General features: G+C 40.4%; 1 long non-coding RNA gene across 1 annotated transcript; it reads left to right on the top strand.

Moving 5' to 3' along the window:
• The first annotated feature begins 4,047 nt into the window (after positions 1-4,047).
• LOC140650976 (uncharacterized) lies at positions 4,048-15,565 on the top strand. Its single transcript, XR_012042219.1, has 5 exons — positions 4,048-4,249; positions 10,921-11,019; positions 13,405-13,506; positions 14,081-14,161; positions 14,682-15,565. It is a non-coding gene; the product is annotated as an uncharacterized lncRNA (long non-coding RNA).
• Positions 15,566-16,016: the final 451 nt, after the last annotated feature.

Here is a 16,016-nt window from a genome sequence, read left to right as displayed (position 1 = left end):
CCTGCTGCAGAAGAAAGTAAGAGGGGATACTAATTTTGCTTTGTTGTTGTGAATGATAATGTTTAATTCATTGGATTTAGTTCCTTTCTAAGGAAAAAGGTATTCTGTTTGTGTGAGAAAAATGCTTCTTTGATACTTAGCACGATTTGAAGTGAGGGATGAGGGAGAGGGATATTAATGTAACTGGGAATGGAGTTTAGTCTATGACAGTTTTCCTGATTCTTTATGATAGCGTTTTAGTCTTTTTGCTTTGCGTTATTTGTCCTGCAGTGTTACCTGGAGAATCCTCCTGGCGCCGGAGCTTCCCTTCGCAGAACAAGGAGGATATGGGCACGCACCAAGCGACTGTTCCCAAACTGAAACCACTCGCCCAGGTGAAGACTGTGCTCCCTAATGTAGGCGAGGACCCACAGTATTTACAGATCAGGGGATTATGCCAGGGTCACAGAGGAGTTTGGTGGCAGAGCCAGTGAGTGGGTAAGACCACAGGGTGGTTTCACACTCTGGTACCACCATTCCTCTCATTTTAGCACCTTAAAATTACTAGCCCTTCCCTACGTTTTGCCGTGCCAAAGCCACTGCAGGCTCAAACAAAGCACGCACCTAAGTGCATGAGTTTTCTCTCCATTGAATTTCAAGTGACATGACCACAGTTTAGATTTTATAAATCTGAAAGATCGGTCTGTTGGCAAAGGGAACACATTTTTTGTCACTCATGGTCACAATTAGAATGACAACAAGGCCAGACTCCTCCATCACTGCTCTTTAACACTGTCAGCACCAGCTTTACCAGAATTATCCTGTCTGAAGCATGAATGGACCTATTCATTTCTTACTTTGTTTGACCTAGGACTTTAGGAACTGTTTAATAGCATATAGGCTGCTTTCTCCTGTAAAGAAATGATTAAGTTAAAGACTGGGCTAAAATATGTGCTCTCTTAGCCATGAAAGGTTAATTTTATGTTTGTTTGGACACATTTGTAGAGTAGCTGTGTTATGCACTGTGCTTCTAAATATCGTTTCATGCCATATAATGAGTTTGAAATCTGTCATCTTCCAGGGTTTGTATTTGTGTAGGAAAGAGAGAGAAGCTTGCAGGAGAAGTATATAGTTTTAGAAATACACTTTGATTCAATTTCTGGCATTTTATTATGGCCAAGTCAGAAAATACTCAGATCTCATGCTGAAGACACGTTTTCAGAACGCAGTGGTTTTATTTTAAATGGGTCCCCAGAGAAGATGATCTCAGGCAGGGAAATGCATGCAGGCTTTCCAAAGAGATAAGAATAATCATTGCATTTCTACTGTGCATTTCTGTAACGCTGTAAATATTACATAAATTGCAAGACAGAGATCATATTCAGTAGCTGACAGTGGAAGTCTGGCCACCAGTGTGGTGAAATAGCAGTCTGACACAGGAATTTGGTTGCAAGTTAACCAAAAGCCATCTCGTTTTCTTACCTATAAATGAAACAGATGCTCATGGGTATCAGGAGTCCTGTAAGCTGAAGTGAATTTTGCCTTGTAAGTGGTTTTCAGGAAACCATAAAAGGCAGATAAAAATCCATCAGAAGTATAAATCTGAGACTAGGCTGTGAGCTTCCTGTTCACACAGCAGAGCCTTGCCCAGCTGAAACCGATGTGAACATTGCGAGACCAGTGAAATTGCGGGGATTGCTGGCGAAGTTGTTCAGATGCTTCGTGGTAGCAGGGACCAGCTCATCAGTTTGATTCAGTACATAATTACAGTTAGATCTTGAGCCCCCTGCTTATGAGCATCTTTCCTAGCAAAGCTGATGGCATCAGTCGTGCAGAATGACCCTGCTAGCCTGTGGAGGAGGGTCATCATTAGCTTGTCCTCAGTGTAAAAATGGCCATAGAGACTCCTTTCTTTCATTAATTCCTCTGTAGAGCAGCTATGTTGTTCCACTGCAAGGCAGGCTTATCTAGCAAAGATAGGTTTTGATCTCTCATTGTCTTTTTGCCTAAGCCGTCCTGGTCCTGAGGTTCACATGAATATTTGTGGAAGTTTTAGAAATTGCCAGAAGTACCTTAGTCATCAATCATTCATGTAGAGCTGGAAGAAGTTCTGGGCATCACTAGGTAACCATCAATCACAATGTACAGAGCTGAGCGTAATTTCACATTTCTTTGGAAGAGTTTGTTGAGTCATCATGTGGGAATTGCACAATGATGGACCAGCTCCTCAGACCCAGATGCTGCTCCTGTGGTGGTGCAGTGCTCATTCTGTTTCACGCACCAACAGACTCACAAACAGCCTGAAAACAGACTACCCAGCACTTGAAAGTATCTCCTCTTACTGAGGACAGGAGGAGTATTTTTGTGCGACATTTAAAGAAAACAAATTAGAAAATGGCCTATTTTATGGAACTGCTGAATATTTCCCCTGAAAAGTTAGTTTTTGTCAATAGATTACAATTTTTTAAAATGTGTTTTGAAAATTGCTGATGTGGGAAGTGTCCATTCTTCAGGAAATTCTCTGTATTTTTTCAATGAGAACGAATGGAAAACTACGTTAATCTTCTATTTTGAAAACCAAGTCAATGGTAAAGTAAGAGATTTTTAAAAATGAGATTAAAAAATTCGATGCTTAATAGAAGTTCGATATAAAATATTTTAAAAAAAATATTGCTGGAAAATTTAGAAGAAAAGGTGGTTAATTGCAAAGCCATCAAAATAAAAATATCTTCTTTTTTGTTAAAGGCAGACTACTCCTGCTAACTAATTCTCAATTCTGACATGGATTGGGTAGATAATACGAGTCTTGGTTTTGTTTGTTTTGTTGCAGCTGATTTATAGGCAGCTTTTTCAGACGTAGACTTTCTTTGGTTTTATGATGGGCTAGAGGGCTTAATACTCTGTTGCAAATTATCTTGATTGCACAATTTATGATGCTATTTGATTTATTGTTAAGTAGAGTAGTAGTTACCATGTGAATGTTGGTGTTTTCTTTCTTCCTGCAGAGTTTGCTCTTTATAGCATCCTTAATCAGAAAGCTGCTATTTACTCCAGGACGGGTCCCTTCTGAATGAGCATAGTGTATCAAAGCCAACTCTCACAGAAATTGCAAAAGCCCAGAAAGTTATCCAGTCATTCCCAAACTTGACCAATTGCTTATTCCCTTCCTATTCCTCCTTCTACCATCCCACTGCAGTTCACAAAAGCTTTTGGAGATCCTCTGTGCTGTCATTTAGGTACCTATAGTCTGTAAAAACTCTGTCGGCAGCCACCATTTGAGGACGATTCTTCCTGAAGCCCATGACAAAGACCCATGGGTTCTTTCCTGGCTTCTCAAACAGAACTGCAGTTCTAAATCCCCCCTTACCTGGTTGCTTATGGACTGCAGTCACTTGTTAGAGGAAAACCTATGCCCTAAGCAGAAGAGGAGAGGAACTATATCCCAACAGAATGAAAAAAATTGAAATATATGATAGAAAAAGGAAAGGGAGAAAATCCAAAGAAATCATGCCTAGACTGTCTGGTTTCTCCTTTGTCAGGATTAAAAGAGTGCTATCTTTAGGAAGACACTTGTTGGGATAATGAAGATTGGGAATTTAGCAGCCTAAATAAAATAAGGTTCCTATTCCCACAGATGCATTTTTGCCTAGTGTCTGAGGCTTAGAAAAGGAGCGTTGCAGATTTTCCTCACCCATTCATAGCAAGCATCTAAATGCTGATCTTTTTGAAAAAAAATGAAAAGGAGAAGAAACAGAAAAATGAATCTTTTGTCAATTTGACCCACCACCGGTTTCTTTGCATTATTGGTATATCTGTAATTTTCATCTGCCCTTTCTTCAGCATGTATATTTATATATGTGTATTTTTTTTTCCACAAACCTGCAGTGCAGTGCAAAGCTAGATTTAAATATTTTCAGACTGACTGTACCCATCATTTGCATTCCACTGACTCATTCAGAGCAAAGACATCTGAGCAGAAATACAGCAGATAAAAGAGAAACCATTAATCCAGGGAAGATTACTGGCACAGAATCTTTATCCTGTATCCTCCCTGAAATGAGACAAAGATCTTACTATGTACATCCCTCTGGCTTAGCTTCAGAAAGTAAGCAATACAGTAGTGTAGACATAGTACTTTTTAAAGGCACATTACATTAGACTAAAACTTCAGCCTTCTGACAGAGCTTATTACTGCTGAGGTGTTTTTTAGTGGTTGCTTTCTCAGAAGACTCTTCAGCACCCCAGAACTGCTTTCTGGCTCATGTAATGGGTAAGACAACACATCCCTTATCTACTCCTAAAAAGATAGCTTATGTTTCCTGGAGAATGGAGACTGTTCTGTAGCACATTGGTTGTACGCATATTTTACAGGGTTCTCGCTCCTGCTGACACCTCATCTTGATGTGAGCTGTAAATGCCAGTTAGCTTTTAATGAGTCTAATAAGGCTAAAGCTTTCCAGATACTGGTGCTTCAGTTCTGGAAGGGGGGTGGGCTGAAGATGTTGAGCAGGCTTGCCCTTTTCAGGAGACACTCATTCCAGGTGACTTGGCATATTAGATTTCAGAGTGCGGCAGGCTTTTATCTCCCTTCTCTGCAAATGTGGCAGGCTGCAGTTGCTTTTCCGTTCACTGGTTGTTTGTCTCTCTCGCTCTGTCTCTGTCTCTGCAATATTGATCCTCAGTTAAAAGAGCTGAGATAGAGCAAGCTTGGGAAGCATCCCTTTCTTCTCTGGCAATAGGTGGAAAACCCAGTTGCCATGCGATCACTGCATTATCTCGGCTGCTGCTGGTCATTGACCATCTCCTGCAGGAGTATTTCCATGCCATAATAATAACAAACCATACTGTAGTCAGTTAGGGGTTCCACTTGAAGCAGCCCAGAGAGTTAGATGACTTTCTGGAGGTAGTTCCACGTGTTTATGACCTTATCTTGCTATAGTTTGTGTTCAGCTAAGAAATTAAATTGCAGGAAATGATTCAGTTTCAAATCATTCTATTTAGACTGGCAGAAGCCAAAAACCCTCCTGTGAGCTACAACAATGTGGACTGTTATTCAGATGGGAAATGTAAATACTAAAGCATATCTGATGAATTGGACCAGAAGTGCAAACTGTTCTGAAGCTTGGATTCTCAGCTTTTATTCCAGACAGTTTTGTTCCTCCAGAGCCTCTTGTTCAGGTGAAAAATATTTTCCTTGTGTTGTGTCTATGTAGGGTGAATGCATATTAAGACCTCTGGAAAATAGCTAAGCACAACAGGAACCAAGACCTGAAGGAAGCTTGTTTCTAAACAATCCAGCATCCTCTTCCAGTTAAGAGCAGAAGAACGTTTAAGTACATGGAAAAAAACTTGCTGTTATGGAAAGTTAAGCTTACCAAGAGTAAACCATGATCTCTTTGTTGTTTTAAACTGACAAAAAGTGAGGTCAGAAGCAAATCTTGTTTCTTCCATAATCCAGAGCCTAAGATCTACAATGGCTTTTCTTTCCCTAATAAAGTTCACATTATCCATTAAGGGTGATTTGATTTCAGGTATCAGCCTAGAGTTCTGGGTAATAATCTTTCTCAGTATGAACCTCTTATTTATGGAGTAGTCTTTGCCTGTTTTTAACTGCACTTTCTTCTCCTGTACATATCAATTTTCTCTTCTGCTCCTTTTTAAACTCTATCACCTTGCCAAATATTGAAATAGGAAGGTTTATTTATTGCAAAGGATATGCAAAAAAAAAAAGCGGGGTGGGGGTGGGGGGGTGAATATGTCTTTCAGTGTGCTCTCTTGCTCTTTATTGTTCCTTAGATTTGAAAGGCAAAAGTGCAGTTCTTGTAATCATGTGAGTTCTTCATGCTTCCTGCTGGAAGTGGCCCTTTTCTGCCTCTCCTCTGGGCATTGCCATGAGGGCCTGTGCCTTGCATGCTCCCTTTGAACCACAGCTGTTTGTTTTGCATTGTGCCACATTTGTTTAGAATTTGACCAAATGACATTATGGATGAGCGATGGGAGGAACAGCTTGCAAGGGAACTTCAAGTAATCTTAGATCAGCTAGTTGTCAGCTGCATTGTGTTACTATGCAGCATGCTCATTCCTCTTTTGATGCCTTTGCAGATGTTTTAAGCTTCACATTAAAAAAAAAAAAGAGAGCATTTATACAGACACATTACCTCACCTGAGATAGAGTCATTGTGCTGTATGCTCTACATACAGTAAAAAATGCTTCTCTGTTCCTCCTACGAACTTAGCATCTAAATGATCAAGACAGATAAAGCTTTGGAAGTGAAAGAGAGGTCCAAGGTCACCTCTGCAGGAAAGCAACAGAGCACATCTCCTGTTCTGCAGTCAGGTGACAGTCTGTCCTGTCTCTTTTATAGCAGCTTCGATAAGATGACATTTCACAAATTCGAGAAACAGACTCTGCCCATTTCCATACTTGCAGGAAGGGTGTCTTCAAGTGAGGAAGCTTGATTACAAAGTCTGCTGAGTATGTGAGGGAAAGAATGAAATATTGCACTTGCCACAGTCCTGATTTTGTTCTTCTCTTCCATTATCTAAAGGAAATACATACTATATTTTTTGGATCTTTGTTCCAGTCATTGCAAACAGTTTCCAAACTGGTGCAAGAGAAAATGTGTGGAATGGGACCAGGACTTTTTATTTTGTGTGTTTGTGTGTGTGTGTGTGCAAATGCCTGTGAAATATCTGATTTCTAGAAATCATCATATGCATGAATTTAAACCTATGGGCAAGTCTTTGCACATTGCAGGACTGGGGATGTTCATCACCTGCAACAGAAAAGCAAGTTTTCAAGGCTCTGCAGAAACCATCCTCTGGAATTCCTATTATCCCAGAACAGTTTTGCAAAGCCTTGTAACCGTCTCAGCCCCACTTATGAGGATGGGTAAGGCTGAGGAAAGAGCTGCAACTTGGCAGCTTGCACAGAAAGAGGAGCAAAGATCCCTCCTGCCTCATGGTATAGAGATCACATCAATGCCAGGAACTACACTTGAGAATAAATGGAAGAATAACAGATCCCTGCATGTTGCCATGGAACTCTTCTGTCTGGGCTTCAGGCATGCTGTAAAATACAGTCCTTCTCTTTGTCCCTGTTTTAGGCAGTCCTAGTTAGTTTTGACAGTATTACTGTGCTCAGCAATCAGTATTATCCCTGTAGAAGAACTAGATTAGTGGCAGCAGAGCCATCTCTAGGGCTTGCATCTCCTGACTCCTTGCTTGCGCACTGTTTTCCAGACCACCATGCTCTGCTGCTTTCTCCCCTCCTGATCCTCCCAAGCACTCTTCCACCACCACAGAGCTTAACACACAGAGAAAAGCTCTTTTTTAAAAATATAATTTTTTTTTTTGCCTTAGAAATAGCTGAGATTTTTAAAATAATTTGTTGATTTGCCAATTATACTTTCCCAGGTTTCCCTCTCATGGTGTCTGTAACTTGACATTATGAACCTTCTTATTAAATCAACTGCTTCCTGAACATTAGGTGGTAGAGTGGAGGAAGAACCAAACATGTTTTCAAGGAAAGCTAATACTGATAAGGTGTTGGCCGCTGGCTGTCCTATTATTGTTAGAATGCACATTCTCTCCCTCGAGTATAGAGCACCTTCTGATGGAGTGCTTCTTATATCGAAAAATGACAAGCATTAAGAACCCCATGCCACTTCATTGCTAAAATATTTACTAGAGCATGCTTGCTTCCTCCCTCTGAAAGTGCAATGTATTTATAGGAGCATCCTGTAATGGAGCGTCATGGTCTGAGCAGTATTTTTGAAGAATAAAGCAATACTATGTGTGAAGGGGTGGGGCAGGGCTCTTCTGTTGTCCCCTCCTGTTAGCAGGTGTTGGAAGCCTGCAGGGAGCTGCAGGAGTTGATTGACTGGAGCAGATTTGCTGTGGTATGCGAAGTGTGTTAAGTCCCTGCAGGGGATGGGAAAGACTCACTGGGCTGAGGAATTCGGGGTCTGGGATCTCTGCGGGAAATTGCCAGGAAGGACCAACTTTGGGTGAAAGGGGACATTTAGGTATTTTTTTGTTGTCATTAAAATGCCAAATCCCAGGAACCCATTGGCATGTAAGTACTATAGGTCAGATCCTCAACTGATGTGCAGTGGCAGGTTCATAATATGCTCTCTGGAGCAGCTGGGAATCTGAAGCTGTTGGGTAGAGGAAGATTCCTTCCCTGCTTTGTGGCTGTAAGTATTAGAAATAAGGTCCCTTAGCTCCTGTCCAGAAAGCAAGAATAATGGAAGATGGAGGTCATAGAAATGACAAGAGCAACTCTTGTAATCTAGTGTTGTCAGCACAAATGCAGCAATTGATTGAAAAGTGTCTGCTAACCAGCCAGCAAAGAGCCCAATTAGAACTAAAATAGCAAGAGGCTCTATTTCTGAGTTCTATGATACCAGCTTGCACCACCCAACTAACTCGAAGTCCTGATGATTTTTCTTTCTGGGCTGGAGTCAGCTGGGGACCAAGAGCAATCTTGGACTGAAAGAAACTGTGTACCCAATGCAGGGCTTCTCAGAGCTTCAGCTTTTAAAAGGTACTGTCATAAACACACCCTAAAATTGAAAGACAATCCTCTGATTGATCTTGGGAATGAACAAGGACCACCACGGAGGATGACTGAGGACTGCTTGAACTTTACTGGAGACCATGAGGTCTGTTGAAGCTGCTAGGTTCTTATGGGAGTAATAGGACAGAAATGAGTAGGCTTGGAGATCTGGTGGAGTAATAGCACTTAGGGACTTGGACTGCAAAACAGGGTGAGAAGGCATAGGGCATTGCTAAGTGAGCCAAATAAGTGCACCATATCGGAACAGTGGGCAGGGGATGTTGGCAAACAGCGGCAAAAGTGATTTATCTGGTTCTGAATAGGAGGGAACGGTGTCTAGAGAAGAGAGGTCTTTGCAGATAGACTTGTGTTTTGTGTGTGTGCTAAGATTAGCTGTTTGAGGAACAGCTAATAGACCCCAGGAATGGGTAAATTCAATGTGTGAAGCTCCATGGCTTGGAGCACCACTGATCACACTGCACAGCAGTTATTTCATTTTTCAGATGGATCTAGTCTGAGTCAAAACTTGCAACAAACTGTTCAGTAAGGGGCACTCTGATCTCTTAATAAATATTAGCAGTGCACTAATAGCAGTGCAGTGCAATGTTGAACAGCCAGTTACTTGAAGGGTTGCTTTATCAAGTACGAATGTATAAAAGAGGTTCTTGATTTCTTGTGTCATTGCTGAGGCTGGGATGGTTGCTACAAGAATCACAGTGTTAACCCTGGATATATTCCAAGTTGAGTAAACAATAGTTTTTGACCAACCATCTTGGGGTTTGTATTTGCAGAATGCTTGCCTGCATGATGCTGAGTGCCACATAAAAAAATGGTATGTGTGCCCATGGCACTGACGATCTCAGCTGGCTTTATGGGGAAATACAGGCACATAGTGCCCTAGATAATGGGATGATGAACAGAACTACCTCTTCATGTTCTTCTATTATCCCCTCACTCCCACCCAGAGCTGCTTTGTCTCTATTAAAAGGTAAAACTATGCACCACTTTTCCTGGAGTGAATGGCTGCTGTATTCTAAGAAAGGATCTGAAATCTTCTACTGATTCAGTTGAATGTGACATGCTTTTGAAAATCAGTCCAAGTTCACTCCAGAGGTGGCTGCCTCATAGTCAGGCGAAGAAGTAAATGTGCTATTTAGTTTGCACAAGGGTGGCAGAAAGTAGACAAGGATTTGAGTACTGCTTACTCATGCTAAGTAGCCCTGCACCTTGCAACTTGAGAAGCCCTACTGAACTTTGAGGAACTGCTTGTGAATCAAGTCATTGCTTACTGTGAGCAGAAGTGACTGACTGTGTCCCTCATATTGTTGAGTGTTTTGTTGCTGAAGGCTCAATATAAATGCAACAATTATCACTATTATGCTGTTGTCGTTGCACACATCTTTGCTTGGCAACAGCAATTTCTAACTAGTTAACATGTTTGGAAGTCCCTGAAGGTGTAATGCAGTACTGTTGTAAGTGAACTCTATACATTTGCAGCTAACCAACCCAACTTAAGAATTAAATTTCTCATCCAGAAATCATTACTACAGTGGAATAGAGTTGTGGTAAAAGCAGTTCAGGCTTCAGAAAAGGTCACATAAAATGTTCTTCAATGCTGCATGATAGGTAGACAATACCATCTTACAATACCCAGTTCTCGAGTGGGTACTTTAGGAGCTTACATTGCCTGGCTTATTCTACATCATAAAAAAAGGAGATCCAGTCATTTTATTCTGGAAAGCATTTTTCCCGTCTCTTTGGCTGTCATATGTATTTAACTGTACTGCCCTCAAGGACAGTGTGGTGGATCAGAATGCTAAGGGCTATGGTCTACAGCCTGTAGTTTTTCATTTCACATTGCTTAAGAATGGTCCTCTTTGTTTCCATTTTGAGCCACAGCTGAATTCTTACATGTTGTCTGATCTTCAGGCTCAAATACCCAAGAGAATAGGCAGCTGTGAATCAACCCTCTGTATGCTTTCTAGCAGGTAGTCTAGCAAAGAAGGCAGTATGCTCCTTCTTATTTCTTTAAATTGATAAGGATTTGAAGGAAAAGACTTTAATAAAAGTCTCATGAATGATTATTTTCTTCCTGTTGATGATTCTGAATTGCATGCAGAAATATAAGAGCCTTTTGACAGAGCCCTATGGGTTTAAACCCAGTCCTTTAGATTTATAATTAAACCTTATTGTCTTTATGCTATCCTACACCTTATGAGAAGGATCACCTTTCTAATTACACAGTACCAGGAGGTCTGTCACATGCTTTCACTTAGTATTAAGGTACACAGTTGTTCTATTTTTTCTTCTCCTTCTTGTTCTTCCATAGATTCTATATTATGTTTTGGAAATTTGACATCACAATATTTTTTTTTTTCCAGGCCAGATGTTTCATCCTGCTATGTTAAGTCATCTTGACATACTGCCATGAAATGGAAACAACTGCTAGTTTTAACATTGCTCCATATCTTTATTAAAAGGTATGTCTCCTGCATCTTAATTCCCCATATACATGCTATCTTTCTCTCTCCCCCCTCTCCCCCTTTACACTTCTTTCTTTTCCTCCCTAAAGAAGAAGGCATATTAAAATTTCCTTGCTGTTCTGCCTGAGTGGTTAATGAGGTTCTAGATAGCATAATGAATATGCAGTGCTATTGATTCTCTGTGTGTGTGTGCGCACGTGTGTGCGTTTGTGTGTGCATGTCTTTAATCACAGCTGGAATGCAAAATCAGGCTCCACCTTTCAACTCTATCTCCATCATGCTGAGAGAGTGAGAGAGAGCGAGACTGAGACTGCTAGACAGCTCGAAAGAGATTGCAGCTCAGATGTCCTGGAAAACAGCAAATCCCTCAGACCTGGCAGATTCCGTTACCATGAGAACTGCAGATATTTCCATTGTGATGGCTTGCTCTAGCAGCCATCTGTTACACCCATTTGATTAGGAAGTACAGTTCAGCTTGTATGGGATTTTCACTGCACCTTATCCCATGGCAGTGTACAGAAACTCTCTCTCTTTTTATATGCTAAACTCAATGTTTTTAAAGTGCTGTAATTTACTGAGGCTGAAGGCATTTAATGAAATGCTAGGAGGAGGTCACTGAGGGATGGTATCTCTGAGAAGAAAGAAGCACATGAGATATATGAAGGGGATTAGTGTCCAGTATATAAATAAGATCAACCCAGAAATTAACTGTATTTAGCAATTCTTCAGCCTTGCCAGGGAGAGGAGCTTGATATACAGACCTCATGAAGCCATAATAAAATTAATAATTGCCTCCTGTTAGTTAATCCCACTCCATATATATTTATTGTATGCATGCAGCAAATATATTTCAGGTCCTCTGGAAAAAGGGGGAAGGTGATGACTCTCCCCAGATGCCTGAAGTGGTGCAGTGACTGCACAGTGTAATGATTAGATTAGCTCTAAAGATTTAATGGTGCTATTTGACTTTTCCTAGACACAGAACAACCTTAAACTTTCTTGAAGGTTTTCTGTAATTTACTGATTAAAACAGTTGTTTGGACTAGTTGTGCCCCTTGGTGTAAATTTGTGATGAAGGAAATGGTAATGGCACATCAAATGGATATAAAAACAAAGGGGTTCCCTTCAATTAAAACTCTTCAGACATTCATCCTAAGTGGCTGGCATTCCAGATTCAGGGTAATCTTATGCATGGGGTAGTTGCCTGGAGTATCTTAAAATGACTGAAGGTCTTGTAAACTTGGTGAAGCTAATTAAGTGCTCACACACTGAAATGAATTTCTGATTGCTGCTAAGGAGGCATTGAGGTCAGCTCCTCTTTTCATTGCCCCCACTTTATGGCCAATGCCAGATACTAAATAAATCAGATCCTCAGAATCAGAGGCTCTGTGTTTTTGTTCTTCTTACATATTCTCCCACCCGGCTGAACATAATTCCTTATCCGTCTTCATCTCGGCATGAAAAGTTTTCTCTTCTATTGTTTTTCCTCACATAGCACCAGATTACCATGGAGAAGACTATGATATCATAAGAAATGAATGAGCATGTTTCTCACCATGGGTGAAATATACATTCCAGACCTAATAAAGTCAGAAATCATGTAATGGGCCTGGTAAAATGAGCTGCTTAGTTAGTGTAAATATAAATGGCTCTTCCTTAGGGCTCTACTTCAGCTAAGCAAGTTCTTAGGCACTTTGCTGAGTATGGAGAGGCATAAGAACACATTTAAGAGCTTTCCTGAATAGGGATAGTTCTTAAAGTGCTTTGCTGAATCAGGGCCCCCAGATGTAAAAAAGAAAGTCAGATTTCCCTTCCCTCTTAAAATAAAAGATTTTCTTGTTGATCGTCTTTACAGCAAATAAGAACTTCCTGCAGCTTCCATCTCGCATAATCCTGGAGGTTGAGCCACAGAGAAGAGAGTCCTTTTTTTTTTCTTTTTTCCTCTTTTTTTCAGACAGGGCACTTGTTTTATGAATGTGGTGTCTGCCTTTGACAGGCAGCAGATGTATGGAAGCCCTGAAATCTGAAACAATAAATACCATTCAGAGTCTCACCACTGAACCTTCTTATAGTACTGCCTTTGTTAAATGAAACATTTACAGGAATACCATCCCCCCGCTTCCCACCCACCTTCAAGGCTAGGATCTGAACCATGTTTTTAAAGTAAAGGTTAAGTACCTGAGGCATGAACAGTTGACATACAAAAGAAACTAAAGTAAATTTATCATTCGTTTGCCAGCTACGAGGTGTGTCGAGGGCTTTTTCTTTCTCTTTGTAATGCATGAGAAAACAAACCTGGGAAGTGTATGCAAGGAATATTTCTTTTCTACACTGGAATGTTAACATTTGCACCTTCTGACTTAATACTGTATATTTCTTTAGAGTCATCAATCTCATGAGAGTCATCTTGCCATCTGTACCAGCATTGCTCCAGGCTTCCATATGAAAGTCCAATCTGGTGGTATAAATACTGGATAATGAAGAGTAGGTGTTAAAGTTTCTGACTGGTTGGGAGATGAGTCTGTGTCTATGAAGGATCTGAATTTGTGTGTTAAACAAACAAACAGAATCTATGTTAACATGGAAGTTCAACCAGAAAGCGCATGCATGTTTGTCCTCTTGCCCTCCCTCACTCTCTGTGTCAGTTTCTCAATTTTTTCTTTATCTGTCTCTGTTTAATAGAATTCACCCAAGATCGAGGAGAAAAATGTTCTCTGACCATCATGTTACACTTGGAGATTACAAATAGGGGCAAGACGTTGACTTGCTGTAATGTAGGGTTCTTTTTTTCCTCCCTCTCCTTTTGCTCCAGGAAAGCTATAACTACATAGATTAGCAAAACTTTTGCAAGAATGGATGTAAAACAGATTTATCTCAGTGTCAGCTTTATCTGATCCATTCGGTCTTGCAGAGTTTGGATGGTTTCCTTTGTTACAATAACCAGCTTTCAAACATCTATATCCTTAGGGTATTAAATGTCAGCCTCTAGTGTACCGTTCAAGGATAAAAGATTGACAATACTGAAGTACTTTTTTCTTCTTTTTTTTTTCTTCTCCAGCACTAGCAGACTCTTTACTCTGCACACCACTGCTGACCCCAGAAATGACCCACAGGAACTACTGGCGAAAGGAGCAAAAAGGTATTTCAGCTTATAGGCATTAGAAACTCTCTTCATTAATAGCCTTTTTGCAGACTTTTCAGATAGATTTCCTGTCATTGTGATGAGGATATATTTGTAACTAGGTCCCTTAAGTAAATGGACAGTGGATAATTAATTGAACTAACTAGGACTTTCTGTACTGTATTTCTTTTTTTTTTTTTTTCTTTTTTTTTCTGGGGGGGGGGGAAGTCTTCCTGATGGTCTTGTGTCCTCTGTGCTGGATGTACAGCCTTCACCACCTGTTGGCCCAGCCTTTCAGGCCTCATTCAAATAAAACTCTTAGGCACTCTGTTGAGAGTGGTAAATTTTTTGTTTTGGTTGGCATCAGAAGTGAAGGAAATGCACCCAGAAGATCAGGGACCAGCCAATACAGCTGAAAATGCAGGAGGCCTGAAGTGTGCTGCTTGCTTTTCCTTCTTGTGCTGACCTAGTGGCTAGGACTGCATTGCTCCCCTTCTCTATGCAAGCAGGTAGCTACCCTGAGCTTCTCTCTCCACAGCTCAGGAAGATGCAATGTCCTCTTCTATCCAAAGCTGCTGAATCCACCAAATACCAAGTTCACCACATTACTAATATGTGTTGCTGAGAGTGGTCTTGCTGGAAGAAGCAGCTTGGAAGACAACATTTGGGCCACATCAGGGTTGCACTGTTGGCAGTGAGTAAGGTAGAGAAAAACATGTCATATTTATATCCTGATGTGTACTGTACGGGGTCCAATACTGATATGCAGACTATTGATAATATGTCTGTAATTCTGGTTATAATACAGTTCTCCTGGGCACTCCCATTGTGCATACACTAGCCTCCCAAATAAGTCACACCAGTGGAAATCTACAGTGAGGCTGAATTAGGCTTATTATTATTTTTCACTCTTAGATTACCCTCTTAGCACACTGGCCTCCAGCCCCTTTAATTAAAAGCTTGCAAACATGCATTCCATAAATAATTTCTGACCTTCACAGCTGGTTTTGAGGCAGCTATAGTTGATGTTTTTGAGCAAAGTCTTTTTCTCTATCTCAGTGGTCTTCACTTTTTCAATTTTGGAAATGCAGTCATGACTTACTCGCAGTCATCGGGACATTCTCAAAATGTAAAGTAAGTTTCTCAATGAGCATGCACAAATTTTCTTCGCACACCAAAAAGTTTACATTTTTACTCCAGTTGTCAGTCAAAGAATATTGATAATACTTTTATTAACCAACTCTCAAATAACTTAATGAAAGTGTGAAAAAAAGAGTCTCATTTGAACATTATGAATTCATATGTGAAAAAAAATGCTTTTACAAGTAACTATGACTGTTGACTGAGGAACCATAATTGTCTCAGCAAAATAGCATCCATGAAACAAGTAAAGGAAGGATATTGAGGTGCTGGCCGAATACTTCTGGGATTTTGTTCTGACAATTCTTTGCATGTATATTTAAATTTATTTGTCTCTGTATGGAATTGAGTTTGTCCACACATCAGCTGCTTTGAGGAATAAATGTGCTTGACTGCTTCTTTGATTATTTTCTGTCAGAAAGGGTATGCCAAAACAAAGATCTAATTTCAGGCAGCTTGGCCAGATATATGTTTTTGTTTGTCCTCACAGTGATGGACATAAAGCATGAACAACATGATCCTTGCCTCACTTATGCCATTGTAAATCAGGATGAGCTTTCCTGAAATCAGTGGAGTTAGCCCACTGTTTAAAGCAGACTTAGGAGAATAAGGTATTTGAGTGCTATGTCAATGCTTCCTTCTGTTTGGCACTTACAGTCTGCTGTGGACCAAGCCAACAAAAGAAAAAATGTCATGCAGGTGACTAAATAGTTGCCTCTGAATTTCAGCTGTG

This window comes from Ciconia boyciana, chromosome 4 (genome assembly GCF_034638445.1).
Source record: "Ciconia boyciana chromosome 4, ASM3463844v1, whole genome shotgun sequence".
Classification (NCBI taxonomy): Eukaryota; Metazoa; Chordata; class Aves; order Ciconiiformes; family Ciconiidae; genus Ciconia; species Ciconia boyciana.
The sequence above is the reverse complement of the archived record's forward strand: the minus strand, read 5'-3'. Positions and strand labels throughout refer to the sequence as shown.